The sequence below is a fragment of the Lepidochelys olivacea genome (genome assembly GCF_965140295.1).
Source record: "Lepidochelys olivacea isolate rLepOli2 genome assembly, chromosome: 1".
Taxonomy (NCBI): Eukaryota; Metazoa; Chordata; order Testudines; family Cheloniidae; genus Lepidochelys; species Lepidochelys olivacea.
Window position 1 is genome coordinate 63,517,015 of NC_140411.1, and position 18,836 is coordinate 63,535,850.

Sequence of the window (18,836 nt, forward strand, 5' to 3'; positions counted from 1 at the left end):
GTTAGTCTCTAAGGTGCCATAAGTACTCCTTTTCTTCATACAAACAAGAACACGTGGGTGGACGGGAGGAGAGGAAGCAGAAGTACCAAAGAAAAGGCTATTCTCACAGTATTTATGTCCTGAAGGAAACCTTAAAAGATTATAAGTCTTGTGAGAAAGCATGATAGAGTGAGATTTTCCAGTCCAATTTCTAACCCAAGGAGTTTTTTGGGGGTTAACCTTTAAGGTGTGCTTATCACTAATTTATTTATTTCATAGGAGCAAAGTCTTCATTTCTGCCTGTACAGTAGGTATATTTTTCCTCATTAAACTAGATACATTTATGCTAGCTTATGCACAACACACAGGAAAAACATTTATCCTTCTTACATTTTTTCAGTGATTGTTTTTATCTATTTTTCTCTGGTGCTTTTTCACAGCTTTCAAATTGAGAAGTCCTAAGAAAATTTGGAAATCCACCTGCTTAACTTTATTGTTTATATCAGAACTGCCTACAGACAACAAATTGTGACTGAAGAGTCTTACCAGAAGAAGCAAAAAACAGAGAAATGAAGCTAAGGAAGCAGCCTGGGACTGTGTAAAGGAAAACCAAGCCAAATAAGAATGTCTTTACTTTTGACTTCAAAATATGTTTTCAGTTATTTGGCTGCAAACAGCACTTGAAAAACCAACATCAGGCTATGTGAGAGACAGCAAAATGCCCCTCTGTATATGTATCTAACATCTGGTTCTAGAAAAGGGGTATTGTCCATCACACACATTAGTCTAAGAGTCACCTAGAGAAACATCTACCAGAGACACTTCATTGTTGTAATATTCCAGTAGATATTTATTGACTTAAACTTTTTATATTATAGTTCCTCTTCTCTCTAAGATGTGCATTTTAATAGTTTGGGGCCAGATTCCAACATACTTACTCACATTTAGCTCCTCAGCTAAAGCCAATAAAGTTAGAAACTCCAGCTGAGGAAGTGCCCCACTGAGCCTGATCCAAAATCGGTGGAAGTAAATAGCCTCATTGATTCAGCAGGCCTGGTTGTGGCATAATGTACTATTCAGTGTGAATAAGGATGGCAGGATCTGATATTGAAAGATATATGACCAAACTTTTGCCTGGCTGTGTACGGCTAGACCAATGTATAACGGGGAATAAGATTTCCCACACACATCCCCCTGAGTGTGCTCTTCAGATCACTGCTAATTCCCCTCTCTAGCCATGCAGGTGGGTGGAAAGTGGGTGAAAAGTGATGGAGAATGGCCAGAACCTCGAATCTTCCTCCCTAGACTGCCAGCCATCATAGCTAAGATATCTGTTACTGTTAAGGGAAAGAAGCAAATTACTTCTCTTGGGAGAAAGGTGCTGAAGTATGGAAGGAACTGTGACTCTTTGGACATATAGTTCTGTCCCCAAACTCCTCTTGTGGTGCCACAGCTACATACCAAGCCTTATGTAGGACTGTGCCCACAGACACAATCTAGCTCTTAATGTTTTAATTTAATTCTAAACAGCTAAAGAAGGCAGGACATTTTCATTGACAGTTTGTCTTGATATAATTTGCCTGTAGTGTGTCCATTAAGTACAGTTTTCTGTGTACTTTTCATATACATGTAAGCAGTGTCAGGATGAGCTCCACCCTGACACCTGGTGGTGAGGTGTGGCAAGTTGTGGAAAAGAACTTCAGGGGCCGATCTCATTTGCATAGGCACACCCACCACGCCTAGAATGAGACCATAGCTGCCCAAATGGTCACTTTGGCTGCTGTGGGATCCCCAGTGTCTCTGTTATTGGGGCAGGAAGAATAAATTGTTATTACCCTGATTATGGGAACTGTGCTTGGAACTGTACGTGGCCTTTTGTTATGGTGGAGGGATTCACCATCAACTAAGTAGCACTCGCTAGGCAAGGGTCATGGGTTCCAAAACTGTGTGAAGAGAGAGAGGCTGGGGACAAGTATTAATACTTGGTGGCATGGGCCCCTTCGTGTGGGCCTTACATGCTAATTGCACTTCCTCCTCTTTCCACTGTGGAATATCAGAGCTAATTTTGATTTCATTGAAGTCTAGTTATAGGCTGCTGAGCTCACTTTGGGCTGACAGTGCACCAGCACTGGGGCTCCCCTACTACAAGCTGAATTTACCTAAGAGCTGAAATCACTGAGTGTTGTGTTAAGTAGTGGGGGAGTCTGAAGATATATTGTGGAGCAGTTTGCGGGACGGCTGGAGTGCCCTGCAGACTGGCTGGTGAAGCAGTTCGACGCAGAGCAGTTTGTGGATGGCAGGAGCTGCTTGTGGGCCGTGGAGCTGAGCGAAGGAGTTCGTGGGGCGGCTGGCGGAGCGCAGCTGAGCGAAGGAGTTCGTGGGGCAGCTGGCGGAGCGGAGCTGAGCGAAGGAGTTCGTGGGGCAGCTGGCAGAGCGGAGCGCAGCTGAGCGACGGAGTTCGTGGGGTGGCTGGCAGAGCGGAGCGCCGCTATGGGGCGGTCAGCTTCAGATCATGTAAGGTGCCTCTTACCCCCGTCCCATTTCCACCCAGGTTGGGAGGTAAAGCTCCGCAGATAAACTTTCGAACTCTGGGGCTGCCCTGACCAGGGACAGAGACTTTTTGGGGCATTGAACTTTTGGGACTTTGGGTGATTTGGGGTTGCTGGACTCAAGAACCAAAGGGAAAAGGGCATGCCCCAATTTGCTTGGGGTGGGTTTTTTTTGCTCATGGGTTGTGTTATGAATCCTGTTGGTGGTGTTTCCCCAACATAATGCCACATTGTTTCTCTCTGTTATTAAAAGGCTTTTGCTACACTCAGACTATGTGCTTGCGAGAGGGGAAGTATTGCCTCTTGGAGGCACCCAGCGGGGGTGGTATATATTTGTCCCAGGTCACTGGGTGGGGGCTCGAGCCGGTTTGCATTGTGTTATTGGAATGGATCCCCTAGATATTGAACCCGGCCCTTGTTGCTGCCAACTCTGATGGGCAGAAGGGTTACATACATAACTTTAATGAACCATCGGCCATACACAGAGTAGTACAAAGATGAGGTGAGTGAGGTGATGTATTTTATTTATATCACCTCATCAACCTTCACTCTCTAAAATCCTGGGACCAACACTGCATACACATAGTAGTACACAGCATTCCAAGATGGAGGTGGGAACTGTGTTCAAAGAGGGCTCTGATGGGGAAGGAGGAGAGCCTAGATGTCAGGGGAATTTGGGAGGTGCTGGGGAATCTAGACTTAGGAAATTGAGAATCACCTGATGGCAGGGAGTAAAGCCACTGGGAATTGCTATCTGCCAGTAATCATTTCTAAAGCACCCATCACAATAGTACCAGGGCAGGGGAATCTAAGATGTCAGTGACTGGAATTTGATGATGGAAATCTGAAGTTTCTGAGATCAGAGAGAAAAGGGAATATAAGCAATTTAGTAAACTTGGCCGTCAGAATTTGAGCCTTGCTGATCTGTAGTATGCATACAAATGAACCATGATAAAAAAACACAAGAACATATACTTTGGACTGCAATGTAACCCTTCTTCCAGGTGGAGCCAGCAGCAACCAGGGCCAGGTTCAATATCTAGGGGTTCCTTTCTATCGATACAATGCAGAACCGGCTCAAGCCCCCACCCAGTAACCTGGGAAAATTACACACCACCCTGGGCGCCTCTGAGAGGCAATATTTCCCCACTTGCAAGCACAGAGTCAAGTGTAGAAAAGAAACTTTTAATAAAAGGAGGGAAATAACTCGGTGATAATTTGGGAGAACACTGCAAACAGGGTTCATAAACCATGAGTAAAAGACCTACCTCCAAGTAGGTTGGGCAGTGCCCTTTTCCCTTCAGGTTCTTAAGTCTAGCAACCCAAAAGTCCCTTTCACATACTCAACCCTTCTCTGCACCCCATTCACAGTTGCTGTCCTTGGTCAGTGCAGAGTTCAGAGGTGCGTCAGCAGAGTTCACCTCCCACCCTGGGTGCGGGAGTGGGGGGCTTAAAGAGGCATCTCATTCATTCTGCTGGCCGCTCACTGGCCAACTGCTCACTGCTCTCACCATGTTCCTCCACCAGCCACCCCGCTGGCTGCTCATTGCACCTCTCTGTCACCACCCTGCTGGCCACTCATCACACCTCTCTGCTGCCACTGTGCTGGCCGCTCATCATGCTTCTTTGCCACCACCATGACGGTCACTCATTCGCCAGCTGCCTGTCAGTCACCTTCTGCCTCTCTGCTGTGACCTCTGTGATTTTCAGCTCTTTTGCAGGCTGGGAAGAAACATTGCCCCATCTCAAGTGATTTCAGCTCTCAGTGATTTTAGTTCTTAGCAGGCAGTGTAGAAACACAGTCCCACCACAATTGGTTTCAACTCTGATTGAGCAATTAAAATAACAAAAGAGGCTCCTAATGAAGCCTATTTAGTTCTCAGAGTAACAGCCGTGTCAGTCTGTATTCGCAAAAAGAAAAGGAGGACTTGTGGCACCTTAGAGACTAACCAATTTATTTGAGCATGAGCTTTTGTGAGCTACAGCTCACTTCATCGGATGCCGATGAAGTGAGCTGTAGCTCACAAAAGCTCATGCTCAAATAAATTGGTTAGTCTCTAAGGTGCCACAAGTACTCCTTTTCTATTTAGTTCTATTCTTTGAACAGTGGGGAAGAACAGGTTAAGCCAATCTAGCGAGGACCCCAGGCCGGGGGCAGGGGTTTTTTACAGCCTCCTGATCAGGACTCCTGTCCCCACCCCCTTACTTTCACAGGGCTCTGACTTTCGAGCCCTTGCTTAATGAGGTTCTTTCAAGGGGGGTGGGGGTGCTCCCCCTCAGTTGGGACAGGTTAAGCACAGTCCTGCTTTCCTGTATTCCTACAATAATTACAACATTGGTAACCATATTTCACTACCCATGCATTCAGTACTAAGGTCATTTGTACCAAACACCAGCTAAAGTAGATCCTTTGACACAGCTGTAAATGATAAATATGTAAACAGAGCAAGAGCAAACTGTATTTACATAAACACACCCATAGTCTCTTCCCTCCCAGTTAGCTATCAGGGAAGCATTCATTCAGACCCTGTGTACAGTAATAATTCATTTAAGAACTAGTACATTTCATAACAATAAATAATCCATAAAGGTGCGTCCTAGATACTTACCTTAATAACTGCAAAAAGAACAGGAGTGCTTGTGGCACCTTAGAGACTAACAAATTTATTTGAACATAAGCTTTCATGGGCTACAGCTCACTTCATTGGCATGACCAAAACCTTGGATAGATTAGATTAGACTACAGCAATGAGCACTATACAAAACCCTAAAACAGACAGACAGAGTTAACCATAGCCCTCAAGAATTACAGTGGTCCATTTATTCATTTAAGGAGTAGAAGGGGAAACAAGGGTGTGTAAGTGCATAAGCATGAGATATCACCTTTTTTGTGCAAATGAACTAGCATATAACAGGTTTCAGAGGGTAGCCATGTTAGTCTGTATCAGCAAAAACAACGAAGAGTCTTTGTGGCACCTTAGAGACTAACAAATCTATTTGGGCATAAGCTTTAGTGGGCTATAACCCACTTCATCAGATGCATGGAGTGAAAAATACAGTAGTCAGGTATAAATATACAGCACATGAAAAGATGGGAGTTGCCTTACTGAGTGGCGGGGTCAGTGCTAACAGGACCAATTCCATCAGGTTGGATGTGGCCCATTCCCAATAGTTGACAAGAAGGGGTGAGCATCAACAGAGGGAATATTATTTTTTGGGGTGACCCAGCCACTCCCAGTCTTTATTCAGGCCTAATTTGATGGTGTCAAGTTTGCAAATTAATTCCAGCTCTGCAGTTTCTCATTGTAGTCTGTTTTTGAAGTTTTTTTGTTGAAGAATGGCCACTTTTAACTTTGTTATTGAGTGTCCAGGGAGTCTGAAGTGCTCTCCTACTGGTTTTTGAATGTTACAGTTCTTGATGTCTGATTTGTGTCCATTTATTCTTTTGCGTAGAGACTGTCCAGTTTGGCCAATGTACATGGCAGAGGGACACGGCTGGCACATGATGGCATATATCACATTGGTAGATGTGCAGGTGAACGAGCCCCTGATGGTGTAGCTGATGTGGTTAGGTGCTATGATGGTGTCCCTTGAATACATATGCGGAGAGTTGGCAATGGGGTTTATTGCAGGGATTGGTTTCTGGGTTAGTGTTTCTGTTGTGTTGTGTGTCCACTAACACTAACAAAAAAACGTTCAAAAACAGACTTCAGTGAGAAACTGCAGAGCTGGAATTAATTTGCAAACTTGACACCATCAAATTAGGCCTGAATAAAGACTGGGAGAGGCTGGGTCACTCCAAAAAGTAATGTTCCCTCTGCTGATACTCACCCCTTCTTGTCAACTGTTGGGAATGGGCCAATTCACCCTGATTGAATTGGTCTTGTTAGCACTGACCCCGCCACTCGGTAAGGCAACTCCCATCTTTTCATGTGCTGTATATTTATAGCTGCCTATTGTATTTTTCACTCCTTGCATCTGATGAAGTGGGTTATAGCCCACAAGAGCTTATTCTCAAATAAAGTTATTCGTCTGTAAGGTGCCACAAGGACTTCTTGTTGTTTTAGCATATAACAGAATGCATGTACAAAACAAACCTCCTCCAGCATCAAAACTGCTTGAAAAAAGACATTCCAAGTCTGGAGAAAAACAAATTCAATGTGAAAACTTTGGTTTCAAAAGACAAAGTTTCTTAGTAACAAAGATAAATAAAATTTCTATTGAAAGGTATTATTTTAATGTTGACAGCCTCCTCAGGGCCTTTTTCTTTCTGACCACTGCTCCAAGAGTAGTGGTGGAATAAGTTTATTGCTCTTGAAAGCATTTATACAGTTTGCCAATTACCTTTGCAACAGCCTTTCTCAGCAAATCTCTCTCAAGAGTTTTCTAATGGCATAAAACATTCATTTCCAGTACTAATGGTTCCCAAAACATAGACCTTTAAAAACAGGCCTGTTCTATTATATTATTAATTATTATTATTTATATAGCACTGTGGGTATGTATGGCACTTTATAGACATAAGAATACATTGCTCCCTGAATATAGCAATGCTTTTCAGAACTAGTTCAGGACTGAATGTAGCAAGTCCTGAACATCAGAACAATGTAATTTTCAATCTCTGGCCCCTTTAACTGAAATGTAACAGCTAAGCAGAGAAGACCATGCTGTAATACTGAGGCATATTGCAGAGAAAGTAGGGTTCAATTTCTTTGAAAGAGTGTAGGATGATAATTTTTGACAGATACTGTCAGTTTCAGCTTTTGTAACAAAATGGAAAGTGTGTGCACCATTTCTCATCTCCTAAATAGATTACCCACCATAAACACACACACTTGTCAAAGCTAATGACATTCTTCCTGCTGAGTCTGATAAATTCCTGTCCTGAATCTAAACAAGAATAAATCTTGGCCGAATGTAACATTTCACCCTTCTTCTAGGACCAGCTCTCCAGGGAGCAGTGAAATTTCTCCTCTTCAGCATCACAAGCTCTTAAAATTAATGCTATCAACCCTTCAGAACATTCTGGTAATTCATAATGGAACATTTTATGTGAACTGCACAAAGTTGACAACAAGAAGAACCAGACAAATGTAGCATTGAGTCATAATATGTTATGTGTTATTGGTCTATTAGATTTCTGTGAGCTTAAATGTTGCACTAGCCATAATGTATGCTTTGGATTAAGTATTTTAAAAACATGGTTAAATATTTCTGCATTTTTTAATTTCAGGCTTTTACTTCATGGTTAATTGTACATCTTTCCAACTGGATTACATGAGAATATGATTTTCATTTAAAAACAAGTTTCTAGTCTTTATGGTTGTGGGGGAAAAAATTGAAAATATAAACTTAAAGGCTTAGAAACCAGATTTTAAAATTGTGTTATCTTTTGAAAAATACATCATTTGCAAGCAATGTCATGATTTTTTGGAGCATCTAATTCATGACTTTTGAACATGGGTTGTGCAGTCTTCTCTGTCCTCCTCTGCTCAGATGTGGAAGCTTCTTTCCCCATGTGGTGTCCCCAGAAGTGGGGACAGTATGGGATGCTGGGGGTATATTTTGGGTCTGGATAGCTGGGGAGAAGGAAGCCCAGTCCAGCCTTGCCCAGCTTCCCTCCTCCCCGCTGTAGCCCACTGCTTCAGCTGCTCTGGCAGCTCCCAGGCATTCCACTTAGGGCATGCTGTTGCTGCTGCTACTGCTTTCGTGGCAAGGGCCCAGCCTTAGAATGTTCATGTCAGTCACTATTTTGTCAGCCTGCCAGAATTCTCCTGAGGAACACAAGTAAGAAAAGAAAATGGTGATTTTTAACACTTTACAACTCAGATAAATCTGGATGGAATTTCATGAGACAGAGGAAAGCCATCAGTGTTGAAAAGTATAGATTGTAGAAAACGGTGGGTATCTTATGCACCCAAGGGCGTGGGAGGACAAAGAAAGTAAGAAGAAGAATTTACTACTTGCGAGATGCCTGCCATCTTGGCCAACATGTTAGAGTTTGAAGCAGAGACCTTCAGAGTTAAAAGCATGAGCTGCAATAGCTTGAGCTAAAGAGCCAAGTTTCTGCACCCGCTGTCTGTAATAGCTCATATCTTCTGTGGATTGGCACAGAAGGGAACTTGTAAAACAAATTCACCAGTGAGTGTACACACTATCTTAACCCAGTCCAAATTAAAAGGTCCTGAACAGACATCTCCATTGAATTAAATGTAATCGTTTACTTGCTGCTGTAGCTAATCACATGCTCCATGGCTTCTGGTCCAGATGAGTAAGGAAGGATATTTTCAAAATAAAACCTGGATACATTGATTCGAGTATATTTATTCCTCCACGTCCCCATTTCTATTTTCTCAGTCTCTCAGTTCTACGTTAATTTTTAACCCCATTCTCTCAGAACTCACTTCTTTTTTGTTCTTTCTCTCCCCAGCTCCATTTCAAACCCTGCCTTATTTGTCACACCTCTCCTTTGTCTGTATAATCTGTCCTCCTTATCTTTGTTCATTTGCTTCCTCTATTTCTTTTTTTCTTCCCCTCCAACCTTGTCCAGTGTGACAAGATGCAGAAAAGTATGCATGAATTGGTTCCACACCCTTCCTATCAAGCACTTCCATTCAATCCTACTGCCCCAGTTTTTTTAAATCCTCTTTTCTCCTCCCTCCAATACACCCAGTCCTTCCAGCAGTGTGCCTTGACTGGCCTGAAGGTCCTTCTTGCAGAAGGGCCTCAATTTATCCTAATATCCTCGTTGATTATGGCTGAAATGTACTCTCCTATTTGTGCCTCTCAGTTGTTAATGGGCAACAGACCTAATTTCTATTCCCAGCTGAGAGGCAACCATAAGAGGTGTACTATACAGAATATGTTATATGTGATACACCCTGTATCCCAGCAGTGACACATAGAAACTATAGCCGGGCAGAAATTAGGATGACCAGATGTCCATAACACATGTAAAACTTGAGAGATTCAGCAACAGAACTTGCTTGGTGGCCAAACCTTGGCCCTTCTGAGATTGAAATAATTTTGGACCTCACTGTTTTCGAGTTATATAGGAAGATTAACCTCAGTGCCTTAGCCTGTCACACTAATAAAGAACAAGACCAAAATAATTTTAAAAACTTCAACCCCACAGCCAATAACTAATGCAAAAATGCCTCTCTCAGCCTTCAGATGGAAGGAGAGAGAAACACTTTGTAGTAAATTACCTGTCATTTTCTTGTAAGGCACTGGACACCACATTGTTGAGCAAGGAAAAGAAAGAATGTTCTCTCAGATGATTCACAGATTCAGAGATTCCAAGGCCAGAAGGGACCACTGTGATCATCTAGTCCAGGGATTGGCAACCTTTGGCATGCAGCCCACCTGGTAAGCCCCCTGGTGGGCCAAGCCAGTTTGTTTACCTGCCGCATCTGCAGGTTCTGCTGATTGCAGCTCCCACTGACCGTGGTTCACTGCTCCAGGCCAATGGGGGCTGCAGGAAGTGGCGTGAGCCAAGGGATGTGCTGGCCACCACTTCCCGCAGCCCCCATTGGCCTGGAGCAGCGAACGGCAGCCAGTGGGAACTGTGATCGGCCGAATCTGCAGACGCAGCAGGTAAACAAACCAGCCCGGCCCATATAACACAGACCATAGACCTTCCCCAAAACAATTCCTAGAGCATCTCTTTTAGGAAAACATCCAATCTTGATTTTAAAATTGTCAGTGATGGAGAATTCACCACAACCCTTGGTAAATTGTTCCAATGGTTCATTACTCTCACTGTTAAAAATGCCTTACTTCTAGTCTGAATTTCTCTACCTTCCAGCCACTGGATCATATTATACCTTTCTCTGCTAGATATTTGTTCCCTATGTAGGTAATTATAGGCTAATCAAATCATGCTTTCACCTTCTCTTTGTTAAACTAAATGGATTGAGCTCTTGGAGTCTATCACTATAAGGCATGTTTTCTAATTCTTTAATCATCCTTGTGGTTCCTCTCTGAACCATCTCCAATTTTTCATCATCATTTCTTGAATTGTGGGCACCAGAACTGGACACAGTATTCCACCAGTAGTCATATCAGTGCCAAACACAGAAATAACATAGCCTCTCTCCTCCTACTTGAGATTCCCGTGGTTATGCAGCCAAGGATTGCATTAGCCCTTTTGGCCACAGCATTACACTGGGACTTTATGTTCAGCTGATTATCCACATGACACCCCCCCCCCAAATCTTTTCAGAGTCCTTATGTCCCAGAATAGAGTTCCCCATCATGTAAGTATGGCCTACTTTTTTTTGTTCCTAGATGTATATATTTACATTTAGCAATATTAAAATTCATATTGTTTGCTTACATCCAGTTTACCAAGCAATCCAGATCACTCTGTATCGTCAGCAATCCCCTGAGGTTGAGGATGATCTCTTTCACAGGTATTATTTTTCATGGGTCCTTTGGTGACTGAATAGTCCGATTCTTAAGCCACAGGCTCCTTGGCAGACATTGCAGGTGGTGTTGGAAGACAGGGATGGGCTGCGATGGCTGCATGACTGTTGTCTTTCCTTTCTTTTCTGGCATTTTTCTGCGACCTGGGCAAGGCGATTTTCCTCAAAAGTGGATGTTCTCTCTCTGACAAGTCTTCTCCAGTTATCCCTATCCTGGGCTGCTGTCTCCTGGTGTGCAGTGTCGATGCCACATCTCTTGAGGTTTATCTTGAGGGTGTCTTTAAAACATTTCTTTTGGCCTCCTCATTTCCTTTCTCCTTTGGTAGTTAGGTGTACAGCAGTTGTTTTGGTAAGCGTACATCAGGCATGTGCACAAGTGCCTACTCCACCTCAGCTAGTGCTGGATAATCAGGGCCTCAACACTGAAGATGTTGGCCTCTGAGGACACTGACATTAGTGCAATGATCCTCCTACTTTATGTTGAGGATCTTCTGAAGAAAGTGCTGGTGCTGGCGTTCCAGGTTTTTCAGGTGTTTTCTGTAGGTCACCCAAGTCTCACAGCCATAGAGAAGTAAATTGGGATTACCACCGCTTTGTAAAGTAAAAGTTTAGTATGTGTTCAGTTTTTGTTGTGATTCTTGAACACCCAGCGAGACAGCAAATTCTGTACTGAATCTCGACATCTATGTCTGCCCTCTGTAAGAGATGGCTGCCAAGATAGGCAAAGTATTCTACATTTTCCAGTTCTTCTTTGTCGATATAGATCTTCCTTGCTGGGTCTGATGATTGACCGGGGACTGGCTGGTGGAGAACTCTTGTTTTGCCAATGTTCAGAGCTAGCCCTAGGCTTTTGTAAGCTTCAGAGAAGCAATCGACTGCTGTTTGAAGATCCTCCTTTGAGTATGCAACTACAGCACAATCATCTGCATACTGGAGTTCAGTTATTGTTGCAGATATTACTTTAGTTCCGGCACGGAGACGAGAAAGATTGTAGAGGTTGTTGTCAATCCGGCACTGGATGCCAATGCCCTATGGTAGACGGTCTTGGGTTAGCGTTTTCATAGCTATTAAGAAAATGGAGAAAAGGGTGGGTGCCAGTACACAATCTTGTTTTACGCCACTTTGGATGACAAAGGGCTCAGAGGTATGCACAGGATGGAGGCAATCATCTGGTCATGGAGGAGTCTTACAATGGGGATAAATTTGCTTGGGCAGCCAAACTTTCCACAGAGCCTCATAGTTGATAGACTAAGGCTTTGGTCAGATCGATAAAGACCACATACAGCTCCTGGTGTTGTTCTTGGCATTTTTCCTGGATCTGCCTGGCTGCAAAAATCATGTCAGTTGTGCCTCATGATGGTCTGAAGCTGCACTGAGACCCTGGAAGTACTTCCTCTGCAAGAGGGAGTAGGCGATTCAGTAAGATTCTAGCAAGAATCTTCCCAGTGATGGAGAGGAGGGCAATGCCTCGATAGTTGCCACAGTCAGCCCGGTCTCCCTTTTTGAAAATGGTGAAGATGTTAGCATTATGTAAATCAGCAGTGATTTCTTCGGTGTGCCAGATTTTGAGGAGCAGCAAGTGAAGCTTGGTAGTCAGTGTTTATCCCTCCACTTTCAGTACTTCAGCTGGTATGCCATCAGGACCTGGTGCTTTATTGTTTTTCATTTGTTTAATTGCTTTGCAGACTTCCTTGGGTGTTGGTGGGTTGGCAAGAGTTTCCCAGATTGAGTGCTGAGGGATGGAGTCAACGGTGTCATCAATCACAGTCTATTCTCAATTTAGAAGCTTTTTGTAGTGTTCCTTCTAGTGCTATTTGATGGATTTGTTATCTTTAAGAAGGGTACAACCATCTTCGGATCTCAGAGGTGTGAGGCTACATGAGCTTGGTCTTTGTCTCACAAAGAAGCTCCACATATTATGTCTATCAGCGAATGTTTGGATTTCTTTTGCTTTGTCCTCCTACCAATTGTTTTTGATTTCTCAGATCCTCCTTTGAACTTCAGCTTTGAGCTGATGGAAAGAGCTCTGCCTCTGACTGGATAGTAGTCGGTTTTGCGAGTCGCAGAAAGCTTTTCTCTTCTGATCCAAAAGGATATTTCCTGTGATATATTAGTGGGATGGAAAAGTGTTATCACCATCATGTAATCTCAACGTTGTCGTCATCAAACCAGTCCTGATGGCAGCGAGTAGCAAGGCCAATGGATTCCTTGCAAACCTCATGGATGGTCTGTTTTAGGGCTTCCCAGTCTTTCGACACTTGTGTTGTCATTTTCTGGTGTGCACATGGCCAGTTTTTCACTGAGGAGTGTTTGGAAGTTCTCCTAGTGCACTGAGGTTTGAAGTCTTTGGACGTTGTATTGCTGTCTGTGTGATTTGGATTGCTTTTTATGTTTTGGTGTAATCCTGATGGACATGACTGACGTCACCAGACAGTGGTCAGTCCAGCAACCATCGGCTTCTCTCCTGATGCGGGTGATTTGGACATCTCTTAGATCCTATGTTCTTACAGTGATATAGTCTAGGAGGTGCCACTGTTTTGAGCGGGGGTGTTGCCAAGTTGTTTTGTACTTGTTTCTTTGTCTGAAGACTGTGTTTGTGATCACAAGGTCATGCTCCATACATTTGCTGAGTAGAAGGATGCCATTGGAATTGGTCTTTCCCACTCCTTCTTTCGCAATGGCACTACTCCATATGTTAGAATCTCAGCCAACTCTTGCGTTAAAGTCCCCTAGGAGGATTATCTTATCTGTTTTTGGAATGGATGGCAAAGTTTTATCAAGGTCAGTGTAAAAGGATTCTTTCTGTTCTTCTTCACCATCAAGAGTTGGTGCATATGCACATGTACTAATAGTGGCAAATGACTTATTGACCAATATGATGCGGAGGATCATACGGCGCTTGTTGATGCCAACGGGGAGTTCAGTCTGGCGGTTGACTAGGAGGTTTTTGATTGCAAAGCCAACACGGTGTATTCGTGGATCGCTTGCTGGTTTCCTCTTCCCTCAAGTGGCCTTCATCTGCATGTCTTGTTTTGCTGAGAGCAGCGATGTTGATGTTGTACCTCGAGAGTTCTCGGGCAACAATTGCTATTCTGTGTTTGAGTCTTTCACTTTTTGATTCGTCTAGTAGGGTATGGACATTCCAAGTTGCAAGAAACATTTTTGTTTTTCGACTGCATTGGGAGTGATCCCTCTGGACACGGTTATCCAGTCAGGTATGGTCGGATAGTCTATGATTGGGGCACCTTTTATAGCCTCTTTCCCATATGGGGTGAGCAGAAGGGTTCCTAAAAAGGCCTGCTCAGTCATGACCACTGCTGCCAAAAATGCCCCCTATCCCAGTCCAGGGGCACATGACGACCATCTTGCAATCACCACCTGTGTGTGGGTCTGTGACTAGTGACTCCTGGTGATCACTTCACCTATCCCCGTAGTCACTCGCCCATTGCCGCAGGACTTTTATGGGTAGCGGTGGGGGAAAAGTTCTTCCTCTGAAAGAAGCCTGCGTGTGAGTAGTTTAATGTGGGGGAGCTGATGCACACCAGCAGCCACACAAATCTTGGCAGAAGAGGCACCTGTGTCTGGTGGCAAGGTCTAAGATGACCGGGAGTTTCTCCTCTGTTGCAGCCTTCGTCTGGCTCCGTTGCAGCCTTCTTCTGCCTCCATAAATGTCCTGCTTCATCTGCCTGTTCTGCCATTGAGATTTTATACTAGGTTGTGCTGTGGTGGGCTGCACTTTATGTGGTACCTTGACTTCGATGGGTGATCCTACCAGGAGTACAAGACTCCAGATGGCATCGCTCGTAGGGCCTTAAGTATACACAAGCTTCTCCAACATGTCAAGGTGGCAGCTCAAGGAGAAGACTCTGTATCCAGGGCCGGCTCTACAGTTTTTGCCACCCCAAGCAGTGAAAAAAAACTGCCACCGCGGATGGCAAAAGGAAGAAGTTGCCGCCGATTTGCCACTGCGGCCAGCAAAGGGCAGAAGCTGCCGCTGAATTGCCGCCATGGCCGGAGGAACTCCCACCCCTTTCTAACTGCCGCCCCAAGCACCTGCTTGGAACGCTGGTGCCTGGAGCCGGCCCTGTCTTTATCAGTAACCTATTGTCTTCATTATTGACCATTGCCCCAATTTTTGTGTCATCTGCATATATTATCAGTGATGATTTTATGTTTTCTTCCAGGCCATTGATAAAATCATAAATAACGCCAGTCAAAGAATCAATTCCTGTGAAGCCCCACTAAAAACAGACCTGCTTGATGATGATTCCCCATTTACAATTACATTTTGAGACCTATCAGTTCGCCTCTGTGTCCCATGTTAATTTTATATCATTCTAGTTTTCTAATCAAAATGTCATGTGTTACCAATTCAAACAACTTGCAGAAGTGTAAGTATATCACATAAATACTGTTACCTTTACCAACTAAACTTGTAATCCAGGTAGTTTGACAGGATCTATATTCCATAAACCCATGTTGGCTGGCATTAATTATATTATCCTCCTTTAATTCTTTATTAATTGACTTCTGTATCAGCTGCTCTCTTATCTTGCCCAGGATTGATGTCAGACTGACAGGCCTATAATTGCCTGAGTCATCCTGTTTACCCTTTTTAGGTACTGGCACAACATTAGCTTTCTTCTAGTCTTCTTGAACTTTTTCCAGTGTTCCAATACTAATTGACAATCAACATTAATGGCCCAGGGAGCTCCTCAGTCAAGTCTTTGAAAACACTTGGGTGCAAGTTATTTGGACGTGCTGATTTTAAAACATCTGACTTTAGTAGCTGTTGTTTAACATTCCCTTGATATATTAGTGGAATGGAAAAAGTATTATCACCATCATATGATATGATGATTTTTCCCCCAAATACAGAACAGAAATATTTATTGAAAACTTCTGCCTTTTCTGCATTATTATTGATAATTCTATCATTTCGATCTAGTAATGGACCAATAGCATTGTTAGGATTCTTTTTGTTCCTAATATACTTTTAAGGAGAATAAGAAGGAGGTTTTTTTATACTGCTGGCCATAGGTTTGCTTCCCTTATCAACTTTCTATAATTCCTGGCTTCTAATTTAAATTCACTACTATCAACATCCCTTTTCTTCCATTTATATATATATAGACAGGGAAGAGAAGGCAGCTATAAGTAAGTAAATAAATAAATAAATATTAAAAATTAATAAATATTAAAAAGTGGCCTGATTTAGACCGGGAAGTGAAGGCAGCTATAAATAAATAAATAAAAATAAAAGTATATTAGGAACAAAAAGAATCCTAACAAAGCTATTGGTCCATTAAATATTTATTTGTTTGTTTATTTATTTATAGCAGCCTTCACTTCCCCGTCTAAATCAGGCCACTCTTTCAATCAGTAGGTATGTAGGGGGTGTGGCCCTCCCTCGCTGTCAATCTCTGAGGGAGGCAACACCTTTTTGCTGTCACACCTCTGGAATAGCAGTCTAACAAAGGGGGAAAATTAATAGTCTCTAGGGCTCAAACCCTTAGGCAGGCTAGAGTAGTGAATAGTCCAGAGGCTCAGGCACGACAGGGCCCCAAGCAGTCTAGGGTTCCCTCCCTCAGGCAGGGTCAAACAGGGAAAAGTTCAGGGGCCCAGGCCCTTAGGCAGGGCAGGGCACCAAGCAGTCTAGAGCTCCAGCCCTCAAGCCAGGTGGAGCAGGTAAGAGTCTAGGAGCCTGGCCTTTAGGCAGTGGTGAGCCCCAAACACAGTCTAGCATCTTATCTCAGAGGACAGTAGATTAAGACAGGCCTCCTGGACTAAGGAGAGGAGGCTGCTACTCCATGAGTTGGGTGGCAGGGGGACACAGACCCACCCAACTCCACCGCATCCCAGCCCAGGGCCCTAACAGTGGCAGAGTGGAGATCCAGCCACAACACACTGACTTGGAGTCAGCCAGCAACCCAGCCGGATTGTAGTCAACTGGCCCTGGGCTACTTCCTCCCCTCCGCTTAGGGTGTACATGGGTCCTAGGTTTGTCTTCCATCTCCCCAGGGTACACTGCCAGGGGCAATCCCAGCAGCTCCTCAGCATCAGGTGTGTCTGGCAGTTCTGGTAGCTTGGGAGCATTCTCGGGACAACAGAAGTCTCCTGCGGGGTTCTGGTTCCAGCTGCAGGCTGGATGCATCTGTCTCCCTTGGTGGCTCCAGCCCAATTGAGTTGCAGGGCCCGCCTCTTATACTTCCAGTTCCTGTTGCGCCCCTCTACTTCCGGCGTGATGGGCATGGACTTCCTGGTTCTGCCCACCAGTGGGTGTCTGGACCTCCCTTGCTGTCAATCACAGAGGGAAGGCACACCTCTTTGCTACAGGGCATCTAATAAAATGTTCTTAAACAATTCATACATATCATTCACGTTTTTCTGATTAAATTCTTTCTCCCAGCTGATTTGGCTTATAATTGTTTTAAGCTTTGTGATACTATGATTGTAAAGCACCAATATAGATAGGTAGATAGATAGATAGATCTATATCTGGATTTTATTGTTTTCACATAATAAATGGGATCAAGTAATGATCACTTGTACCTAATGACTCTTAATTTTTAGTTCTTTGATCAGTTCCTCTTTATTTGTCAAGATGCAGCCTAATATAGAATTCCCCCATGTTGGCTGCAACACTTTTTGGGTTAGGAAATTGGCATCTATCATACTTAGAAATTCCAAGGAAGTTTTAGTAATGACAGCATAAGACTCCCAGCATACGTCATTCAAACTGAGGTCCCCATGATTGTGCAGCTTTTTTTTCTATACATTATAGATAGGTGTGTAGGGAGCTGGTCATCCTATTCCCTAATGTGATTTGGTGATCTGTAGCAGACACCAATTAATATCCCATCTTGTGCTTTATCTGTTAGAACATTGATGCATAAGCATTTGAGATTTTTTTTTCTGAGTTCTCAGTGATTTGGCAACAGGTAATGTCATTTTTGACATAAAGTGCCATTTCCCCTCCCCTTTTGCCATCTCCATTCTTCCTAAATAAGGTATAACCATTGGTTTTAATATTCATATCATGTGATTAATCCTACCAGGATTCAATAATACCAACGAGATCAAATTTCTGCTCATAAATGAGCAATTCCAATTGCTCTTGTTTGTTACCCAGGGTCCTAGCATTGGTGTATAGGCAATTAAAGAACTTCTGTTATACCAATAAAATAAAACCCAACAGGATCTTATAAAAGGGGGTAAGACAAAATGCCGTGTTTATTGTGAATACAAAATGAGGCACAGTAAACAAGTAATCATAAACATTCTATCCCATGTACTCACACAAAATACCAAAAGAGGCAAACCAAGTAAACAGTCATATTTACTACATCCCATTCATTCCCACACGCATACACATACAAGTTCTGCAAATTTCAGAGTAACAGCCGTGTTAGTCTGTCTTCGCAAAAAGAAAAGGAGTACTTGTGGCACCTTAGAGACTAACCAATTTATTTGAGCATGAGCTTTCGTGAGCTACAGCTCACTTCATCGGATGCATACTGTGGAAACTGCAGAAGACATTATATACACAGAGACCATGAAACAATACCTCCTCCCACCCCACTGTCCTGCTGGTAATAGTTTATCTAAAGTGATCATCAAGTTGGGCCATTTCCAGCACAAATCCAGGTTTTCTCACCCTCCCCCCCCCCAACACAAACTCACTCTCCTGCTGGTAATAGCCCATCCAAAGTGACCACTCTCTTCACAATGTGTATGATAATCAAGGTGGGCCATTTCCAGCACAAATCCAGGTTCTCTCACTCCCTCACCCCCCTGCAAAAACCACACACACAAACTCACTCTCCTGCTGGTAATAGCTTATCCAAAGCGACCACTCTCCCTACAATGTGCATGATAATCA